This window comes from Elephas maximus, chromosome 1 (assembly GCF_024166365.1).
Source record: "Elephas maximus indicus isolate mEleMax1 chromosome 1, mEleMax1 primary haplotype, whole genome shotgun sequence".
Taxonomy (NCBI): domain Eukaryota; kingdom Metazoa; phylum Chordata; class Mammalia; order Proboscidea; family Elephantidae; genus Elephas; species Elephas maximus.
In genome coordinates, this window is record NC_064819.1 from 164,088,319 (window position 1) to 164,111,393 (window position 23,075).

A 23,075-nucleotide genomic window follows, 5' to 3' on the forward strand; every position below is an offset into this window, starting at 1 on the left:
CCAATACAGCAGCGCAGTTAAAAACCCGGAGTCAGTCAGACCTGGGATCAGATCCCTGCTCCTCCTATTGACGAGCTAAGTGACAAATTGCTTAACTTTCTCGAAACCTCATTTTCCTCATCTGCAAATTGGAGATAACACCTACCTCATAGGGTTGTTGTAAGGATTAATGTGAAACGGGCTGAGCCATAGGCGTTTAGTAAATATTATTTTCAGTGTCATTTTATGGCCCTCTAGCATCCACCTTGGAAACCCTGGTGGCATAGTGGTTAAGCGCTACAGCTGCTAACCAAAACATCAGCAATTCAAATCTGCCAAGCGCTCCTTGGAAACTCCATGGGGCAGCTCTACTCTGTCCTATAGGGTCACTATCAGCTGGAATGACTCAAGGGCAATGGGTTTGGTTTTGGTGTTTTTTTAGCAGCCACCCAGTGACTTATCACATACTTAAAAATCATTTGTCGATTTGAATTTGGAGGCTGTAGAAAGCCCCCCTCCCCCCCACCCCCAGGAGCCAAGGATACATAGAAGGAGGCAATCAAAGAATGCCAGGCTACCACTAATTTCACAATGCAACCTGGGCCTGTCTGAACCTCACCCGGAGGGAAAACAGGAATAATGGCACACCATTCGCCAACAGGGAAGGATTCAGCATGATAACCAGCAAGGAAAAGACCTCCTCCCTCAGGACATCCATGCCGCTTTCTGTCTTCTGTGTAGGTGAATTGACAGCTGACCAGCATCTGATAAATCGTTCAGAGGCACAATCTGAGGGATCTTTAAGAACAAAGGATGTTGAAACAAGAAAATATATAAATAATCTACTAGTGCAGAGCTGCGATGTGTTTTTTTTTTTTTTTCCTGGGGAATAAGCCCTGACCTTGAAGGCCCCGCGGACAGGCAGGCTGCGTCCCTCAAGCCTCTCCATCCTGCACACCGCTGGGATCTCCAGCGCAGCACTTGCCACACTTCAGCGATAAGCTGTACTAACGAGGATATGCAGGAAATGTGCAAGAGCTGTGCAGGGAATGAAACCCAGGTCCCATTCCTCCCATCAGCATCAAATTTGTATTTCTTGACTAAATAGAAGCTCAGTGGAAGAGAGGCAAAATGGCTTAAAAAGGAAACAAAACTAGATAGGAAATCATTTGCTGCCCTCTAGTGGCTGTCTTGATATACTGTCCTGCCACTTTCCCAGACTCGGAAATACAGGTGGTGTCCAACTCTGCAAAGGACCTAGGAAAAAACAGTACCTCCACCTCCCCCCATCCCCCATACATATGCCTGGAAATAGGTCTAAGTCTGGCCTAGGCTTGGAATATTTAAGAGAAGTCTGGATTATACTCCTAGCTTTGGAGGAAACTGTAAAAGAGAAGAAACAACAAAAGGTCTGACTTCACACACACACACACTCACAAAAAACCAGTTGCCGTCGAGTGATTCCCACTCATAGCACCCTATAGGACAGAGTTGAACTGCCCCATAGGATTTCAAAGAAGCACCTGGTGGATTCAAACTGCCAACCTTTTGGTTAGCAGCTGTAGCTCTTAACCACTTCACCATCAGAGTTTGCTCAACAATGTTGTTTATAATTTTCCTATGGTCCAAATCTGGATTATGGCTTCTGGAAAAATTCTGGATCAGTGAGCTTTGGAGGGGGTATAGTAGTAAATGAGGTATTCCAGGGCTAATCCTTAGGGTTACATCTTTTCTAGAGTAGCTAAGGTCAGGGACTGAATCCTCATGAAGTCCTGGACCAAATCAGGCATGAAACCAAACCAGGCTTCAGGAAGCAGAAACCCGTTGCCATTGAGTCAGTTCTGACTCATAGGGGCCAGATGAGTAGAACTGTGTTCCACAGGGTTTTGAATGTCTGATTTTTTCAGATGCATATCTCCAGGCCTTTCTTCTGAGGTACCCCGGGTGGACTTTCAGTTAGCAGCTGAGCCTGTTGGCCATTTGCATCACCTAGGGACTCCAGGGAACAGGAAGGGGAGGTGAATCTACACAGAATTCCAGGGAGGCCCTGGGTAGGTCCTGTGTCCCCTACCGTAGCCCAAGTCCCATCTCTGGTGGGCCAAATAAGGCTTCAGCCCTGCAGGAGCTAAAAAAAAAAAACTGTTTTTGTTTTGAGGAATGTTAAAAGATACCCTCCCTTGCTTGGAATATATCCAAAGTGTGTGTTGAAGTCGCAGTCTCTCTGGAGACCACCCTGTGCTAATGAAAGATTTAAGATTTCCCTGTTAGCCACCACATCATTTGCAACTTAACCAGTGACGGATAAATGAACCAGAATGGATTTTTTAATTATTACATTTTTAATATATACATGGAATTGCAGAAGTCTTACAGAGATACAATAGCATATTCCAATAATCTAAGGAAAGAGGGGAGCCTTAATAAAACAGTATTTTATTTGCTATTATCATTTTATCGATATTTTACAGTACAAAGGCTACTATTTTGGGAGTACTGGTTTTAAAGCGGTGTTCATTCTGATTCCCTGAATATTCACACTAGAAAATCCTGTTTTATGAGCATCTTCCATCTCAAGATCACCATTGTTTCCACCCTGAGGCTGACCCATGCAAAAATCAATTAATGGATTTATTTTTCTCTTGTACTGTATAGATACAGCTTCATATTGATTCCTCAAATGGAAGAATCATTAAACATATATCTGATCTGTCACCCACCTATCTAGACCCTCATATGGCCCTCCATATTCTAGAGCTGCCCTGCCCAAGATGGTAGTCACTAGCCAGGTGAGTCTATTTCAAGTCATTAAAATTAAGGTCCTTCTGTTGTACTATACAAATTTCAATTGGTCAGAGACACGTGTGGCTACTATATTGGACAGTGCAAATACAGAACATTTCCAAGAACATAGAACGCTCTCTTGGAAAGTGCTGCTCTACAGAAACTGTGCAAAACCCTTAGTGAGGTAAACAAGGTGGCTTACAGCCTTGCCCAACCTGCCTTCCTAATTTGCCCTCTGGCCTCTCTCTCCCAACATGGTTCTCTATAGCATCACTTACACTGATCTTCCTGGGGTCTCACCCCTCTATTTCCCATCCCCATTACCTGGTAAATTACTAGTCACCCTTCAAGATCCAGGTTAAATATCACCTCCTGCCTGTAGTTTCCATGATCCACTTTCCCCCACTATACTACAGTATAAGGTTAGGTGGTTTCTTATGTGTAATCCCATAGCTGTTTGTTTTTTTATAAAATATGTTTTATTTGTTAATCGTTTTCATAATATATCTTACTAATATATGTACATTTGATTATAAAATAACATTTATCTTATTTAATAAAATTAGTTTTTACTTTTAGAAAATTTATGAAATAATTATTAAAAAGAAAATAAATGCCAGTAGTAACCCCATAATAGCTTAAAATATAGCTCTCAGAAAAACATTTTCTCTGTCTTCAGGGTCAGGATGATCTGAAAGAAAGAGAATTGAACTGGGGAATGGGAAACCTGGGATCAAATCCTGACTCTGCCCTACCTACCTGTGTGATCTTAGGCAAATCACTAAACTTCTCTAGTTCTTCCAGGGCTGGCACCTAAACAGGAAGTCAGTGGGAGAATGGTGGGCAGCAAAGATGGTAGAATTACAGGGGGTTAGAACTCCCCACTCTTAATTCTGAAGCTTCAGGAAACAAAACCTAAATCTCTGCTTAATCTACGCCATCCATCCCAAACTGTATAACACCAAGGACTGTTTGCTGAATAGAGCCACCAGATTTTTACAGGCAAATCACAAGTCATTCCTTAGTAGCAATCTACCAAGGCTGAGGCTCTCAGACCTACTGTGTTTGTGATTATCATTCAAATACTAGAATTACTAGGGGCATCTAAAGGTACTAAAAGACTCAAGATAACTCTAAATGAGTTGGATATCATTAGCCCCAAATCAACACATGGCAGCCTCCTAAAATCTTCAGAGCTCAGTTCAAATGTTATCTTCTCAGAGAGGCTTTTCTTAACCTTGCACCATCCCTAGTCATTCTCCTTCACACTACCCTATTTTGTGTTCTTTATTGTTGTTGTTGTTGCCATCAAGTTGGTTCCAACTCATCTTGACCCCATGTACAACAGAAGAAAACATTGTCCAGTCCTGTGCCATCGTCACCATTATTGGTATGCTAGAGTCCATTCTTGTGGCTACTGTGTATTTTGATTGCCTTCCAACCTACACGGCTCATCTTCCAGCACTCTATCAAACAATATTCTGTTGCGATCCGTAAGTTTTCACTGGCTAATTTTTAAAAGTAAATCACTAGGCGTTTCTCCTAATCTGTCTTAGTCTGGAAGCTCTGCTGAAACCTGTCCACTATAGGTGGCCCTGCTGGTATTTAAAATACCAGTGGCATATCTTCCAGCATCAGAGCAACACGAAAGCCACCACAGTACAACAAATGGACAGAAGGGTGGTGGCGTATTCTTTACAACCAGTATCTTATTTGAAATTATCTTTCTTGTTTGTTTCCTTGACTATTGTGTGCCTATAAAAAATTTTTTTTTAAAAAACCCTGCTGCCTTCAAGTGGATTCCCACTCATAGCCACCCTACAAGACAGAGTAGAACTGCCCCATATGGTCTCCAAGGAGTGCCTGGTGGATTCGAACAGCATACACACACTAAAATAAAAGCTCTATCAGAGCAGGTCTATATCTGTCTTATTCAAAGTGGTATCCCTAGTACCTGGAATAATGACTGGCACATGGTAAACACACAATAAATATTTGATGAATGAATGAATAATTATGACAGAATTAACCATGTTTTTCAGTGTCTTTAAATTTCTTGCTATACCCTTGGTTGCCCTTCAGCACAGTGTAGCTAGTTGAGAAAATCTCTTCACTGCCCTGACCTTGCTTTTTTATATACTAATAAGGCCTTATTCTCACATGATCCAGTAACCACACTCTTCCTTTGGCACTCACTTTACACTATGCTATGCCTTTCATAGGAGCCCTGATAATGCAATGTTAAGAGCTCACTTGCTAACCAAAAGGTTGGCTGTTTGAACCTACTCAGCTCCTCCACGGGAGAATGATCTGACAATCTGCTCCCATAAAGATTACAGCCTAGAAAATAGCCTAGTTCTACTCTGTCACATGGGGTCACTATGAGTCAAAGTTGACTTGATGGCATCTACCAACAACATGCATTTAGTAGGCTCACTGGGGGTGGCTAGCTTACAATATTTCCCCTTCAGGGGGAAGTCCAGAGCACAAGAGTTGAGTCTCAGTGATTCTGTGGATGTGTAACAAAACCTTGACCTTAGATTACAAGACCCAGAGCAGTGAGGCAGCTAAGAGCGGGGAGGACAGAAACCAAGACAGCTCCAGGGACCTTAGTGACATCCAAGTCTGATGAATCAGATTCTTTCTCCAAGAATGTTGAAACTTAGAATGGAAAGTCTCAGAGACTGCAAGTCACCAATATCTAGAAAAAAATGTTATGAACCCTCATCACTGAATTATCCATACTCAGGTTTGGTTATCCTATTCTTACTTTAGCTTTGTTAGATATGACAGGGTTCTTCCAATTGATTCCTGTTTCTTGTAATGAAATGCAGATTAACCAATACAAGACAAAGTGTACTCTACCCCACTCTGTAGCACATGACTCTGTCACTAGTATTTGTCTGGCAGATAGGCTATAACAGCATGGGCACTTAGTTATAGCAAAAATAAATTTACATATTGATCAAAGTTGGCTGTTGACCCATGGGAAGCTGTTTATGCATTGTAAGCGGTAGAAACCCAGGTGAAAAGCTGCCAACCTAGAGAGAGCCTAGATTTCTGGGAAAATTGTACAAAACCAAAACGATAAAAATTTTCCAAGAATAACTATTAAGATGTAATGTTATAATAATCTACATAATCAGATAATTTGGAGATGGAAAGATCTGGCTTGTCATTAGCTTCAACTGAAGAGACTTGAAGCTTTCAGTTGAGCCTAACTTCAGGATAAGCCAACAGGTTGCACTAGTCAATTGATAAAATGTCAAAGTCATGATAGGGAATAATGACTCTGATGTTCGTGTGGATTAAATATTATTTAAAGTATTGTATCCAAATTTCTTGTCATCCTATTAGGATGACACTAACTAGAAACCATCTAGTCGAGGGCTCTAAGGTGATGAGGAATGTGTAAACCATGTGATGTAAGGAACCATTAACAGAATTGGGGATGTTTGGCTTGGGGAAGGAAAGGTTTAAGAGAATCTAATTTCTTTGTCACATATTTAAAGAACAAGCACATGAAAGATATCATTGTAACTCTAGGCAACAGAAGTAGGATCAGTGAAAGAAAATTACGGGGAATCAGATTTTAATCTAAAGAATAGATTTCTTTCAGAATTCTCCAAAATGCAACAATGCATTCTGGAAATATCCTCAAACAGGGTAAGTTCCTTTCTCTTGGGCTATTCACCCTCACACATAAGGATAGAGGACTACAATAGATGGTCTCAAGGTCCCTCACATTACAAAATTCCAAAACTTACAATAGGACATCTGAGACTAAAGATGGTCAGGTGTACACAGAGCAGGAGGAAGGGCAGGGGCAGATTATTCAATAAGCAAGGTAAGCTCAGTGCTTACCTTGCTTACCAGATCATCTGTAGTGAAAAATTTCACATGAGTTTTGCCACATCTTTGATCTAATCTTTTTCTTATCTTTTACTAATCGCTACAGATTAGTAAGTAAACACAAGTAAACCCATGCATACCTTGCTTACTGGGTCATCCACCCCTGTCAGGGATTGTAAATTTGAAAAGAGGCTTTGATTCTGTAGGAAGGTGCTGTCAGTTGGGAGAGAGATAGATGCCAGCCATACCTAAAAGCAGAATCTTTGATGTGGTAAAAAAGAAAAAAAAAAAAAGTGAAATAGTTCAGTACAGATGATCTGGTACAGATTACTAAGGTAAGCACCATGTTTACCTTGCCTATTGGATAATCTGTCCCTTCTGGGAATAGAAGGAAGTGTGCAATTGGATAAAAGAGGAGAGGTTAATGAAACACCAGGGAAATAAAAAGGGAATAAAAAGCATTAACAATTATGTAAGAGGAGAGAAAAGAAGGAATAAGAGGAAAGAACAGGGTGAAAGGAGAATGGGAAAATTCTCCCTTTTCCCAGCCCTTCCTAGGTCTATTAAATAGCTCCATCTCCACCTTCTTTATTGTTCAACTATTTTGATAAATTTCAACTGGAATTGATGTAAAGCATGCAGTTAATACCTTGGTTTTAGCTCCCAATTCAATTTTATTACTAAAGGCGTCTTTTTTTCCAAACAAGGATTTCTCTGAGACCCGTTGATTTTCCCTTTATATTCATCACATATTAAAGGTTTCCAGGAGCTCCTAAATTTCCCATTTCTGCTGATGCTCCCATTTGGTATGCTGGGGATACTTCATCACCATTTGTTATGAATGAGCTGCAACAGTATTGCAACAGCACTCAGCAAACAGCTCCTGACTTTCAGGTGTCGTTACATGCAAGTTAAACTAAAGAGATGAATTTTTAGTAGGAATAATGTAGTTCATGTTGACATTATTCAGAGCTTTCCCAAGAAGACAGCTATTAATCAGACAACACTCGTGTAGGTCTCAGTATATAAATATTTGGGCGTCTGGCTAAACAGTGCCCTAACCTTTAAAAGGCATATAGACCAAATGCTTTAAATAGGATCATCAGCATAAAGGGCAATTTAGGACAAATATAAGGAAGTACTTCTTTGCACAAGAGTACATATGTATATGGAATCCATTATCTCAAGAGTTTGAACAACATACAAATAAGTCTAAGAAAGATTTAGATAAGTCACTAATCACGAATTTCTGTGATTTCTTCCTTCAAAATTACTCATAGATTGATCTCTTACCCTCTATTCCCACTTTCCTATTTTGGACAACATATATTTATTGAGCCCTCAGTGGAAATAAAAAGAAATCAGGGACTCACGTGTTTTTCTGGAATTTTATACTCTGGAAAGTGGGATATGGTATACAACAAGAGATTAATAGAAAATCATGTAGGCATATGATAGGTACTAAATGAACAGGTAAACAATAATTGCTTCAGAAATTAAGAAGAGACCACATCTCAGGGCAGGAAGACTTCCTGGAGAAGGATGAACTTGATATGGCCAGAATGTATGGAATGCACATGGGTAAGTAGATAGGAGGGAAACCGTGTGAGCCAAAACAGGAAGGCAGCCAAGGGCATGACACAATTTTGTTCTCTGTCTAGATAGAGAACAAGCTTCCTGTGAGGGACAATCACATAGGAGAGCAGGAGGATGAGATCTTTAGGAACCAGGTCATAGAAGTCCTTGACAAGCAAGCCAAGGAGTTGAGACTATTCTGTATATAGTGAGCTGTCATCAAAGGTGCCTGAGCTGAGACTTCTGGCAAGCAGTAAAGACCCAGGTTGAGGGCAACAATGTGAATAGAAAGGAAGGAATAAATCTAGATGCTCAACATCATTAGCCATTAGAGAGATGCAAGTCAAAATTACAATGAGATATCGCCTTACCCCTATTAGAACAGCAATGATGAAAAAAACTAAAAACGACAGGTTGTAGAGAAACTGGAACCCTCATCCATTGCTGGTAAAAATGTAAAATTGTACAGCCACTGTGGAAAACAGTTTGGCGGTTCCTCAAAAAGTTGAACATAAAATTACCATATGACCCAGCAATGCCAGCTCTGGGAAAGTGAAGGCAGGAATTCAAATAGGAACCTGTACACCAATGTTCACTACTGCACTTCTCATGATAGCCATAGGTGGAAATAACCAAAATGTCTATAAACTGATGAATGGATAAACAAAATGTGGTACATACACACAATGGACTACTATTCAGCCATAAAGAGAAATGAAGCCCATGCCATAACTTAGATGAACCGTGAAAACATGCTGAGTGAAGTAACTCAGTCACAAAAGAACAAATATTGTTTGAATAAATCAGCTGTCTAGATAGAGAACAAGCTTCCTGTGAGGAACATTCACATAGGAGAGCAGGAGGATGAGATCTTTAGGAACCAGCTCATGGAAGTCCTTGACAAGCAAGCCAAGTTTTAACATTTCAAAAAGTTGTCACTTTTTTTTTAGCACAGCCGACACTTAAGATTGTTTTTTTTTCCTGGATACTGCCCCTACAACTTGTATATGCTGTTACCAGGAGGCAATGGCATGCCATGGGCACAATAGCACATAGCACCAGACTTTAAAAGCACAGATTCTATTATTTTTTATATCTAAGTCTTATATTAACACTAATATTATAAAGGCATAATTAAAACACAAAACATGATCACTTTCCTGGATCATAATTTGAAAATAAATCTCTATTAAAAATTTGTCCTAGAGGCGGGGCCAAGATGGCAGAGTAGTCAGATGCTTCCGGTGATCCCTCTTACAACAAAGACCAAAAAAACACAAGTGCAACAATTATATATACGACAAGCTAGGAGCCCTGAACATCAAAGGCAAAGTTAGAAAATGGACTGAGCAGCAGGGGGAGGGAGAGATGGTTCAGAAGCAGGGAGGAGTTGCTGGACCTGAATCGCTGGGAACCCTCAGGCACCATTCCCTGGAGCAACCGGGGAGGGACTGGTGCTAATGTTCAGGATGTGGTTTCCTCAGGGAGAGACAGCGAGCTGCACAGCCCACTCACACCTCTGGAACCAGAGAAGAATAGCACTCTCAGCAAAAGCTAAGCCCTTGCATTTATTTTACTCTGTCCCCCGCCCCCAAGCTGGCTTCAGTGGCTGTCAGTTTCCCTGTGCCTGAGACAGGTCCTGCTGTGTGCTCTGAGACATTCTTCCGGCCTTGAAGAAGGAATAAATTCACACCTGGGGGGAAAGATAATCTGCCAGCTCCACTAAACTGAGGAGCTTAGGACAGAAGTGGCTCCTGTCCAGGCACAAACAGTCTGCAAACTTTGAATACCTTTCATCCCTGCATGGACCTGTGTGGGCCCATTTCAGGAGAATAGGCCCTTGTTGGCAGACTGCAACTGTTTCAGCTGTGCAGTGGAGAGGCGGGTATTTGATGTTTACACCACTTTGCCTATTAAACATGGTCCTCACCTACCCACATCAGGGGCCTAAGGACTGGTAGCTCCACCACATTACCTAGCCACCCATGACAGGGCTCCAAGTATAAGTGGCACCTCCCAGTTCTTACAACCAAAAGCATTGGGTGCCCATAGTCCGGCAGCAGAACCCACCCACCTGTGCGCTGTAGGGAACAGGGATGCACTTTCCTCACAGACACTCGGGGACAATTGTCAGCCCCCTGCCTTGTTCAGAGTGTGACCCCCTGCTGCAATCAGATACCTGTACGTACACCAATCACCCCTGCCCCTCTAAGACTGTAGGACAGAGTGTGTACCACACACTTGATGACTAACTACCTGGACACCTGAGCTGAATCCATACAAGAAAAGTGAATGGACTCTTAGGCTCATATACCTGGTAACAGCTCTAGCCATCTGGTGAAAATTCATCTTTCAATACACAACATGGAGGAAGTCATCACAACATGACCAAGGCAAATGAAGACACTGAGAGAAACGTAAGAATAAAGAGCAACTTCGGTAATTACTATAACATAGATAATTCTGCAACAATAGTATTAACAAATAATAATTTATGAGTGGATATGTAAGTAGACAGGTATGCTAAAGAGGTTTGAGAGGGTGTAAGGGAGCATACCTACCTGCAGATATAGATTTGATTGTGGATATTTCTAAATACGTAATTGTAGGTGCTGCATGTATATTAATGTAGACAATAGAGCACACAAGGGGCACAGTCATGGAAACTTCTTAGATATAACCAAACACCTCACAGGACAAAGTTCCTAGGCTTGAAGGTGAAGGACAATAGACTCAGGGGACATCTACATCAATTGATACGACATAGTTCATAAAGACAATGTTCTGCATCCTACTTTGGTGAGTAGTGTCTGGGGCCTTAAAAGCTTGCAAGCGGCCATCTAAGATACAACTATTGGTCTCTTCCTGTCCAGAGCAAAGAAGAGTGAAGAAAACAAAGACTGAAGGAAGCAATTAGTCTAAAGGACTAATGGACCACATGAATCACGGCCTAAACAACCCCAAGACCAGAAAAACTAGATGGTGCCTGGCTACCACTACCAACCACTCTGACTGAGATCACAACAGAGGGTTCCAGACCAAGTGGGAGAAAAATGTAGAACAAAAAATCAATTTCGCAAAAAAGACAAGACTTACTGGTCTGACAGAGACTGGAAGAACCCCGAAGACTATGGCCCTAAGACACACTTCTGACCTGGAACTGCAGCCATTTCCAGAGATCACCTCTCAGCCAAACAACAGACAGGCCCATAAAATAAACAATAACACCAAAGAAGAATGTGTTCTTTAGAATAATCAATTATACAAGATCAAAAGGATAACATTTGCCCAAAAGCAAAGATAAGAAGGCAGAAAGGGGTAGAAAAACCAGATGAAAAGAAATGGGAAATCCAGGGTGGAAATGGGGAGAGTGCTGACACATTGTGGGGAATGCAACCAATGTCATGGAACACTTTATGTACAAACTGTTGAATTGGAAACTATTTGCTCTGTAAACTTTTACCTAAAGCACAATAATTTTTTTTTAATTTGCCCTTTATAACCAAAATATATATATAATTTCATCAATTTAACAGGAAAAAGAAAACCGAATTGAAAAACAGGCAAAAAAAACTTGAAAAGACATTTCACCAAAGAGGATATTCAAATGGTCTCCAAACTCATGAAAGGGTGCTCAAAGTCATTAGCCATCAGAGAGATGTAAACCAAAACCACAATAGGATACCATTTCACTCCCACTAGGATGGCTAAGACTAAAAAAAAAAACCAGAAAATAACAAATGTTGGCAAGGATGTGAGGAAATTAGAACCCTTTTCATTGTTGGTGGAAATGCAAAATGGTACAGCCACTGTGGAAAACAGTGTGGCAGTTCTGCAAAAAACTAAGACTAGAACTACCATATGACCCAGGAATTCCACTGCTAGGAATATACCCAAGGGACTTGAAAGCAGCGACTGGAACAGACATATTTACACCAGCGTTCATTGCAGCATTATTCACAATAGCCGAAAGGCGGAAACAATATAAATGTCCATCAACAAATGAATGTATAAACAAAATGTGGTACATAAATGCAATGCTATACTATTCAGCCAGAATGAGAAATGAATTCTTGATATACACTACAACTAGATGGAGCTTGAAGACATTATGCTGTAAAATAAGTCAATCATACAAGGACAAATATTGTATGACCTCACATATAAAAAGACAAGAACAGGCAAAAGTACAGACACCAAAGTTTATTATTGGTTACCAGGGGCAGGGGATCCGGGGAAAGTTATTACTTGTGAAACACTGAGTTTTGATTTACAGTGATGGAAAAATCACATCGATTAAGGATAATGGTTGCACAGCTGATTAATGTAATCGATGTCAATAAGTTATATACCTGTAAAAAGTTGACTTGGGAAATGTGTGATAGACGTATTTACAACAACAACAAAAATAGCAGCTGCTAAAAAAATTTAAAAATAGCAGCTGTTGAGGCTGCTTATGTACGCCAAGCACCTCATGGAATTTGGTTTCTTGGTTTGGAGGTTTAGAGTCATGGTTTCATGGGACATCCCAATTAATTGGCCTAATACCATGTGTAGTAATTCTGTTCCATCTCCTAGTTTGTTGGATAGTGCCTGGGTCTTAAAAGATTGCAAGTTCCCAAGGTACAAAAATTGGTCTCTATTTGCCTGGAACAACAGTGGAAGAAGGAGAGTTGGGGATAGGAGGAAGAAATGGGATATGTGGCTAATTGCCTCCAAGAACAACTGTTTCCTTTGTCGTGAAACCAGAAGAAATTAGACGGTACCCAGCTACCATTGCTGAACACTTTGATCAAAGATTCCTTAGAAGAATTCTGATCAAAAGGTGGGAGGGGGGTGGGGGGGAGGGAATACAGAACGGATTTTCAAATTCTCTTGGAATCCTGGTTTTCTGGATCCATGGAGGCTGGATGAACCCCCAAAACTATTGCCTTGACATAATCTTTAAACCTTAAGCCTCAAACCAAAAATATCCCCTGAAGTCTTCTTTAAACCAAACAATAGTTTTTGCTTAACTAGTAAAAAATGTCTGCCTTGAGCACTGTGATCTTTCAAGAACTATATACATATGGGATCAAACTGACACTAGCAACTCAAAAAATTAGATACAAAACTTAAGAGGCAGTGAGTTTATGTTAATGGGGAAGGAATAATTTAGGAAAGGAAGATGAGAATAGTTGCACAACTTGAATAATGTAATTAGTGTCACTGAATTGGTCACATAGAAATTTTTGAATTGTTGTATGTTCTGCTGTGTATATTCTCGACAAAAACAAAACACAAATTTTTTTCAAAAAAAGAATTTGTCCCTCAATTTGGGCTTTAAATTCAAAATTTGAAACTAACCTTTCCCACCAAATTCCACTTAATTTCCATAATGCCTCATAGATCTCTAAGCCAAGCCCCTTGCTAGTCCCCTTTGCCTACTTGCTATATATCTTTTCACCTGTACATAATTATATTTTCTCATATAGAAAATGATCTTATTTACTCCCTTCAAATCACTAGTACAGAACAGAGCATGGGTGAGTAATAAATATCTGTTGATTGATTAATCATAAGAGTTTTTTTTAATATACGCAGGTGTTACTTTCACCCCAGGTTTGGAATTATCCCTATATGCTGAGGGAATATCTTCAGTGTACCTCAGAATCTCACTTCAGAGACAAAATACAAGGCTAGATGAACCAGGTAGTTGAATTAACGGAGAAGTTTTCATTTTTCATTCTTTTATTTTGCAATGAAAAAGGAAGAAATAGGAGCAAGTGAGAAGGAACAGGAAAGGTGGAGATGTTGGGAGCAGAGACCTTGTGATAAGTGCCTCCCACATCAAGCCTGAGAGATGAGACACCAGAGTTCTGCTAATTAAATGAGGCCACCAGTGACTCTCCACAGTCTCAGGACTAACAGGCTTTCTTAGAAAACTACTTTGTTCTCTTTTACAAGTGTATGCTACATTTTACAGCATTTAAAATTGGAACTCTACCCTCACCTTCAGCTGAAGCCTCAAGACAATAGGCAACTAATCCCACTCTCCACAGTGGGGTCTTAGACCACACAAGCAGCTCTACTATAGGTGGGTGAGGGAGAGGGGAGTGAGTGGACTTGGTGGAGAGCAGGTCCTTTGCCCCTGATGATCAGAGAGAATAGCACCATCTTAAAGAGACTTTGCCCAAGAGAACTTTTAGAAGAGTGGTAGAATTCCAACCAAGAAAGCCCTGGAAGTAGATCACCAACAACTATGGTGCAATGACAGAGTCATGGGCGGTAGGCCAGAGGAGATGTATTTGCCAACATTATGGTAACTGTCAGGTGAGATATTCCCAGTATCAGTGAGGTCTCCAAAGGGTCTGTGAACATGCCCACAAGAGAAAGAGTCATCTTCAAGCATCTGCAAATATCTGCAACCATTTTGGTGGCATTCAAGTTAGACATGCCCCCTAAACTCTTCTCACTTCCTCTGTTCTAACTCTAGAAAGGTCAGGACCTGTGGCTTGCCAACACATATATGGAGAGGGATGGGGTTAGGAAGGCAGAAGTTGACAGAGAAAAGTGCCATGCCTTCCTTGTGACAGAGACCCAAACAAAGCAGGGAGCCAGCTTCAATGCTGAATGCAATTCAGAGTTTTCATTATTACACTAGACTTGACATATTAATAGCAGAACTGCAACTGTTCTAAGGATTAAAGACATCCACTGGCTTTTCAGTATCTAAGAATGAAAAGATGAGCAATGAAGCTTGCCTGAAATTTCAGTCAACATCAGGGGAAAATCTAGCCTGATAGAGTGACTTTGCAGGGGCAGTTATAAAAAACATAATAATGAACTCTGGTAAAGGGAAAGACAACGCACAATATAGGGGAAGTCAGCACAATTTGAGCAAGGCAAAGCCATTAAAGTTTCCTAGACACACCTAAACACCTTGAGGGACTGAGTTTCTGAGGCTGAGACTGGGGACCATACTTTCAGGGGACATCTAGGCCAACTGACATAACATAGTTCATAAAATGCTGCTGCACAACTTGACCCAGGCAAGGTCATGGAAGCTTCATAGACACATCCAAACTCCCTGAGGGACCAAATTACTGGGCTGAAGGCTGGGGACCATGGTCTTGGGGACATTCAGCTCAATTGGCATAACATAGTTTATAAAGAAAATGTTCTACATCCTACTTTGGTGAGTAGTGTCTGGGGTCTTAAAAGCTTGCCAACAGCCATCTAAGATACATCTATCAGTCTCATCACATTTGGAGCAAAGGAGAATGAATAGAACCAAAAACACAAGGAAAATATTAGTCCAAAGGACTAGTGGATCACATAAACCACAGCCTCCACCAGCCTGAGCCCAAAAGAGCTAGATGGTGCCCAGCTACCACCACCCACTGCTGACAGGGATCACAATAGAAAGTCCTGGACAGAGCAGGAGAAAATGTAGAACAAAATTCAAATTCACAAAAAAAGACCAGACTTACTGGCCTGACAGAACCTGGAGGAAACTCCAAGATATAGCCCCAGACACTCTGCTAACTCAGAACTGAAACCACTCCTGAAGTCCACCTTTTAGCCAAAGGTTAGACAGACAATAATACGTGTGAGGAATGAGCTTCTTAGTTCAATCAAGTATGCGAGACCAAATGGAGAACACCTGCCCAAAGAGCAAAGATGAGAAGGGACAGGAAAAGTGGACGAATGGACAGGGAGAACCCAGGGTAGAAAGGGAAAGGGGGAGAGTGCTGACACATTTGCTGGGATTGTGACCAACATCACAAAATAATTTGTGTATAAATTTTTGAATGAGAAACTAAGTTGTGCTGTAAACTTGCACCTAAAACAGCATAAAATTAAAATAATAATAATGTTACCTTTATAATCATTCTTGACATGTCTGCTTTAAAGGTACTAGTTACACACATACAAAACAGCATAGGAAAGAAAACTAAAAACAAGGTCGTATATTACTATGAATTCAAATTCAAAATATGCAACAGGAGGAACAAAAGTAAAAGAAGACTTATCTCTTAACCTACAGAAAGTTCTCCCTTTATGGGTACAGAAATCAAGCTAAGTCCATACCTGTCAATACTTAAGCAAAGGATGCATCGCTCACCTGATAGCTAAAATGAATTAGTTTTCAAGGCCTCAAAAGAAGAAAGCCAGCCACAGAGCTTTAATATATGCAGCCATATTAATAAGTTAAATACCCAGTAATACACCAACCAACCCTGTTGCCATCAATTCTGACTCATAGTGACCCTTTATGACAGAGTAAAACTGTTCCATAGGGTTTCCAAGGCTGTAAATCTTTATGGAAGCAGATGGCCACATCTTTCTCCTGCAGAGCAGACTGTTGAGTTCGAACCGCTGACCTTTTGGTTAGCAGTCAAGTGCTTAACTACTGTGCCACCACAGCATCTTTCAAGAATACGCGGAGCAATATAACAGAAACAAGGATGAATGCACTTAACATTAGCAGCTCCAGCAAAATTATTTCTTGGGCAAAAGGTGAGTATGGGGTTTAGTGGGGTGGGAAGGAAAACGCAGTGCCAACCATGGACAGGATTTGGGATTCAGTTCCATGGTATATGTGTGTCACAGAAACAGGAGCTATTTTAAGTTATGGGGCTATAATTCCATCGAGAGATGCTGAGGACTGCATAAACCACTTGAGCCTCCAGAAATTACTACCTCATATTTCAGTCACCTGTGGTTTGTGTTATGAGTAATTTACTGGCTGCCTTTGCACAGTATGTCGTGTCAAACTTCAAACTTTGGATATTTCTTTGCAATTTGATTTGTCTTTTACCTGAGAATCTGTCCATTCCCGTAACAAATCTTTATTGAGCATGTATTACATATATCACGCCGCAGGGAGGAGTGGGCTGTGCGATTCCCTTTGGGTCTCCAGCTACTGCAGACTTTAAGCCTTTAAAGTATTCAACACTGGAAGCCAACCATCCTACAGCCAGCTAGTGAGCCCTGCCTGGGGAGGAAATACCCATCAACGACAACAAAAAATGAAACAGAAATGCTTAATTAGGATACAATCACAGAGTCTTTGGGTGGAGTTCCTTCTACAAGCCAAGAAACTCCAAGAAACACCTGAGGCTAACCATAAGGAAGGACCCTCCCCTACACGCCAATGCCCTGATTTGGACTTCTAATCTCCAAAACCTTGAGACAATAAATGTCTGTTCTTTAAAGCCACACACAGTGTACTTTGTTCTAGCAGCACTAGGAGACAAGGACAGCCTTCAATAAAATAAACCAGGTGCCTCTTGGGCACACAGGGCAACTACACTGCAGTAGTTACCAAGAGGGAGGAAGCTGGTTGTCTTCGTTTTCCAAAGTTCTCTTTATCCAAAGAATAAGCTAGTTTGTCCTTGGTAGTTCTTAAAAGAAACATCTGTTGCTAATGGGAACCAGCCTAGCTGGAAAGTGTTTAATGGGTGAAGGCAGTGGCATCATCTACAAACTAAGCAGACAGCTCCTAAGAGAGCAAGGAGACCACCTGTTCTGCCTCTCCTCTTAAAGGAAAGAAGGACAAAAAAAATGGAAAATCGAGTCATGGAATATTCTGTGCAATCGGCAGCAAAACATTTGTCTTAACACTTTTGAGAGCACAGCACATTGGAAAGGCAAACAACCCCCCTCCCTCTGATGTGTTCCAAAAGCAAGGAGAGCACGGCTTCCCCAGTGGTATGGACGTTGTGACAGTTAAGGTTGTGTGTCAACTTTGCTGGGTCACGATTCTCAGTGGTTTGGCAGTTATGATGTGGTTTGGCAGTTGTATAATGATGTAATCACTTCCATGATGAAATCTGGTATAATGTGATCACCTCCATGATGGGATCTGCTGTGAGTAGCCAATCAGTTGAAAGGGAGTTTCCTTGGGGATGTGGCCTGTATCCAATATAGGTGGACTTTCTGGCAAGGCTCACTGGCTTTTGCTTGCTCTGAATCCTGCAGCTGACTCCTGTTCATCTGACCTCTGGTTCTTGGGACTTATGCTAGCAGCTTACCTGCTGTCTTACCTGCCAAACTTGGGGTTCGTCGGCCTCCACAGCCTTTGAACTGAGGCCTCCTATCTGATCTTCTGATCTTGGATTTACCAGCACCTGCAGCTACATGAATCAGGAGAAGCCTCCAGCCTGACCCGTGAACTTGGGACTTTTCAGCCTCTATAACCAATGAGCCATTTCCCTTACATAAATCTCTCCCTATTTTTTTATATATATATTACATGCTGCAATTGTTTTGCTTCTCTAGAGAACTCAGCCTAAGACAGACAGTAAGCACGAAGTTCAGGAACCCCACACAGAGCTCCAGGAGGGGTCTGGAGCCAACTTAAGTTGAGGTAGATGTAGATTTGTCTCAAAGCACTTCTGATTAGTGTCTATGTTTACAAGCAGGACTGAACCACTAGAATGTAAAGGTCAGGAGAGAAAGGACATTTAGAATGATAAAAACCAGACTATTGTATCTGGAAGGTGGGATTAGGGGGTTCCCTTCTTTTCTTCTTCATAGATATTCCCATGGTGAGGCAGGAACTGGAATTTGGGGTGTTACCTTATTGTAATTTTCTCTAAATGGCAAAAAGCTAATATTTGAATACTATTTGGTCAAATTTTAAGGAAAGATTTCAAACACCCCGAATGTCTCTAAATATTCTGACATGCCTACAGGCCCAGCTATGCTTCTGGTTCATCGTTAAACACTTATGTGTGAAACACGTAGTAATAGGGTTTGTATTTACAAAACCTCGCTGTGAATCTCCAATCCCAAGACATGACTTAAGCATATCTTAGCCCTACTGTTCTTATTGTTGTGTGCCATCAAGTCGATTCTGACTCATGGCAACCCCATGTGACAGAGTAGAACTGCCCCTTAGGGTTTTCTTGGCTGTAATCTTTATGAGAGCAGATTGCCAAGTCTTCATCCTATGGAGTTGCTCTTAGTGGATTCGAACCATCAACCTTTTCGTTAGCAGCCAAGTACTTAACTGTCACACCACCAGAGTTCCTTACCCCACTATCCTACGCAAATTTACCTCCCAAGCCCTTTTCTTTATCTGTAACATGGAATCATAATTACTTCATTGAACAGGCGTGAAAACAAACTGACATAATAATTATAAAATGGGAAATCGGTCTGTAACAGGCATAGCTGCAGGAAAGGACTTGATATGTGTTTCTAACTCTCCCTCTGCTCCTCCTTCCCTTCTCTCTACCAGTGGTAATCGCTCCTCACAGTGCTTTGAGGGGCACAAGAGGCATGAAGTAAAAACACTTTTTTAAAAAAAATTCTACCAGGAAGTCATGTTTCTAAAAAATTCATTACCCCTGTTCTAATTATACAAAAACCTTCCAACTAAAATGTTCTCCTAATCATCTAAGAGACCACCACTTAACAGAATACTCAATGCAAAATTTTCAGATTTTCCCCATGGATATAAAGTTTAAACATCCAAATTTGCAAAAGAGAAATGAAATGGAATAAAGACATTCACAGAAAGCTATTTCATACCCATTAGTTATCATTTACACATCAAATACATACAGCATTAAGACCAAGTATACAGAATTTCCACATTTATATACAGTAATCAACATAGTGCACAATTCAAATCTATCTTACAATCAAATGTACAAGTTTAAATATGGCTTTATAAACTACTAACAATAACTGTGCTAAAGTAACTCATAGGTCCGGAGATCAACACTGGAATGCCGCCTCTGCATTGGGATCCTCATTCAGCAAGATGCCATTTATCATATTTGTGAAACAGATGGTGCAGGTAAGTGATTTCAGGCAGTGCCCACCCATCAGCCCCCAAGCGGCTGAAATGTGGGTTCAAATTATACCAGTGTTGGCCCTTCTTATCTCAGATATCTGAACACAAATTTGTACATCTTCCACATACTTGGATACACTAAGTTAAAAGCAAATCGAAGAAAGACATACAATCAACAAGATGATTACCATGAATGATCAAAACATGAAAAGAAATGGGAGCTAAAATTCTCAGGCAATACATCCTGCATTTGCATCATTTGTTCCCTCCCCCTCCCTTTTTTTTTTTTTTTGCTTTGCATAAATTAGTGTATTATGAAATCTCTTAGGAACTTTCAAGATATTCTAGATTAAGTTGTCCAAAAAACAATTAAAAAGTGCTCCCATAAGGATGACATCAAATTTTTCACCCTTCTCCTAACCAAAAACACCTGTTTTGAGTAAAAAAAAATAACTTGGCCTAAAATGATGTTTCCATAACTATTTTACAACCTGCTTTGCCACAAACATCACACACACATTCTCTGATTAATTACAATCTTCTAGGTGCTACTCCTAAGTACCCCTGCCCCATTCTCTAAGTTCCATTGAATACAGGAGAATATTCTTTTTTAAATTTCTATGTTTGCTATAGTTTTTAATGTACATAATATATTAGTTGTGTGTGTGTATAAATACACTAGAGGACATGCTCAGGAAGCTTTTACTGATGGGGTGAATGAACATAAAGGTTTGGAGACCACCACCTAAATAGAAATGCTTTGAGTGTCTCCAAACATTGAAAGGACTTCCCTAGAACAAAATGTAGATTATTTTGTATGTTTTATATCTGTAAAATGGAAAATATGTACCATAAACATTTCAGAAAAGCTATAAGGAATGTTCGAAAATCAAAGGAGTATATTGTAACTCCACACGTTGGGACCGGCCACTCTAAGCTATTCCTCCAAGTCCCACGCAGAGCTCCAGATGGGGCAGCCTAGGGCCCATCCAAAGCCATTGCCATAAGTTGATTCTGACTCATAGCAACCCCATAGGACAGAGTGGAATTGCCCCATAGGGTTTCCAAGGCTGTAATCTTTATAGATTACAGACTGCCACATCTTTCTCTGGCAGAGCAGTTGAAATTGCCAGTCTTTCAGTTAACAGCCGAGTACTTTAACCACCACACCACAGGGCACCTTGCAGCCTGGGGCACAAGCACACAAATAAGATAGAGATAAGCATTACCACAATGTTTCCTGCACTGGTTATTTATAGCTAATACTTCCCTACATGCATTTTTTTTTTTTCTAAACCTGTACTTTTTATTCTTTTACTAAAGATGCCAACATCTAGATAATGTTCAATGTGCCTGGATAGAGAACACACCCATACCACCTGGCTGCTTGAAGCCCAGTATCTTTTACGTCTCCTTCTCTCCCCATGGACTCCATGAAAGTCAGATACCACCGAATGAAGGACTCAGCCTCTCAATGTCCCAACCATCACCATCAAGAAACTGTCACCCTCATCAACATTTGAGTTGTCGGGCATTCTGCATGATGCAGATTATTGTGAGAAGCATATGTGTACAGTAAGAACGATCCCACGAGGCTTAATACGTGAGGTAAAATCATTTTGACAGGCGTAACATAAACATGTCGCCTCAACTGAAGCAGAGATTCCTCAAAAATCTGAGCACTGTCTTTAGTTTTATTGCTGCAACACCTTTCAGATACAATTAGTCAAAGGTAAAAACGCAACCATTTGGACAGGGTTTATATTTAAATGAGCCAAGTGTGACCTCTTGTGGAGGGCAAAAGCAATTATGAGAGAACATTTGTAATTCTGAACAATTATTAAAGAAAAAGTTCATTGATTAAAATAAAGAGTGGGGAGATAATAAATATCCAGAGCATTCCTCTTTCCTAGCCCTCCAAAGAACAAAGATATTATATTCTCAGGTTCTCTCTGCTGTTATCTGTTTAGTCATAGATAATTAACATGGTGATTTAAAAAGCTGGTTACTAAAGAAGGCAAAAGGTGTAAATATTCCTAATAAATAAAAATTGCTCTATTCCAGAGCCACAAAGTAAAAAAAAAAAAAAAAAAAAAATGTTTGCCAATGGGCATGAAGAATGAATTATTAGACACATTTAGTAACACTGCCTTTCATAAAATTAACTGATTATGATAGATGTACATTGCTCTGAAGTTAGTGGATTGTTTCAAAACATATAAAGCTATAGTGAGGGATAATAGCACTAAAAAAAAAAAAAAAGGCAAGAAGAAATGAAGGCCATCAAGTTCATTGCCGAAATGATTTGAGTACAAAACACCAAAGTCCTGTATCGATGTTTTGCTCTTTGATAACTTCTTGTTTCCCAACTGAGATGATCAGGAGTTTGGCGCTCCATAGTCTATGTCCATGAGTTACTTATTAGTGCAACGGTCCCTTTTGTCTACAACTTCGACAGTTTGGGGCCAATAATTCTTATGAAGTTTAAGTATCCTAGACTGTCATGGTCTAGACAGCAGCAGATATTCCAGAAAGTCTAGGCCTGAAGACAATTTCCCTCCAATAGCAAAAGCCAGAATGGTTAAGGGGTCACGCTCTCAGCCCCAAAACCACTGAGGCACTTTCCTTCAAGCTATTTCTCAGTACCTTCTAACCATCTCTAAGAAGCAAGGCTAATATGTTGCTAGTTCCAGCAATCTTATTTTAAAGACTAAGGAATCTTAAATATCTTTAAGGTATTCTTTAAAGTCAGGAACCAAAAACTTAAATTTCTGGTACGGAATTTAAATGAGGAAAACATCTCAAGTATGTATGCATCTGCCCCTGGCACTAGCAAGAGTTCTGCAGACAAGAGGCGCCTCCCACCCACCAAAGGGATCCTTTTGAACTTTACAAATTCATCCACAATAAAAGTCAAGCACTTCACAATCACAAGCAATTGACCCCAGGACCTGTTAAAGCTCAGCTGTTAGACTTGGAAGTATCTGTCATTGAAGGTATTTTCATCAGTTCTTGTCCGGCTTAAACAGCACGCACATAAAGGAGAACAAAGGATCCCAAGGGTCATAGTCAGAAGCAATAAAAATAACTTCACCCT

General features: G+C 40.5%; 1 protein-coding gene across 2 annotated transcripts in view; it reads right to left on the minus strand.

Annotated features, from left to right (window-relative positions):
• Positions 1 to 512: 512 nt before the first annotated feature.
• The window catches only part of FAXC (failed axon connections homolog, metaxin like GST domain containing), a 95,078-nt gene continuing 72,515 nt past the window's right edge, over positions 513 to 23,075 (minus strand). Inside the window, exon 7 of one of the 2 annotated variants that reach the window (XR_007518875.1) lies at positions 513 to 23,073. The gene's annotated coding sequence lies outside the window, so the exon portion shown is untranslated. The remainder of the gene's footprint in view (positions 23,074 to 23,075) is intronic. The other variant, XR_007518874.1, reaches the window with a different exon arrangement.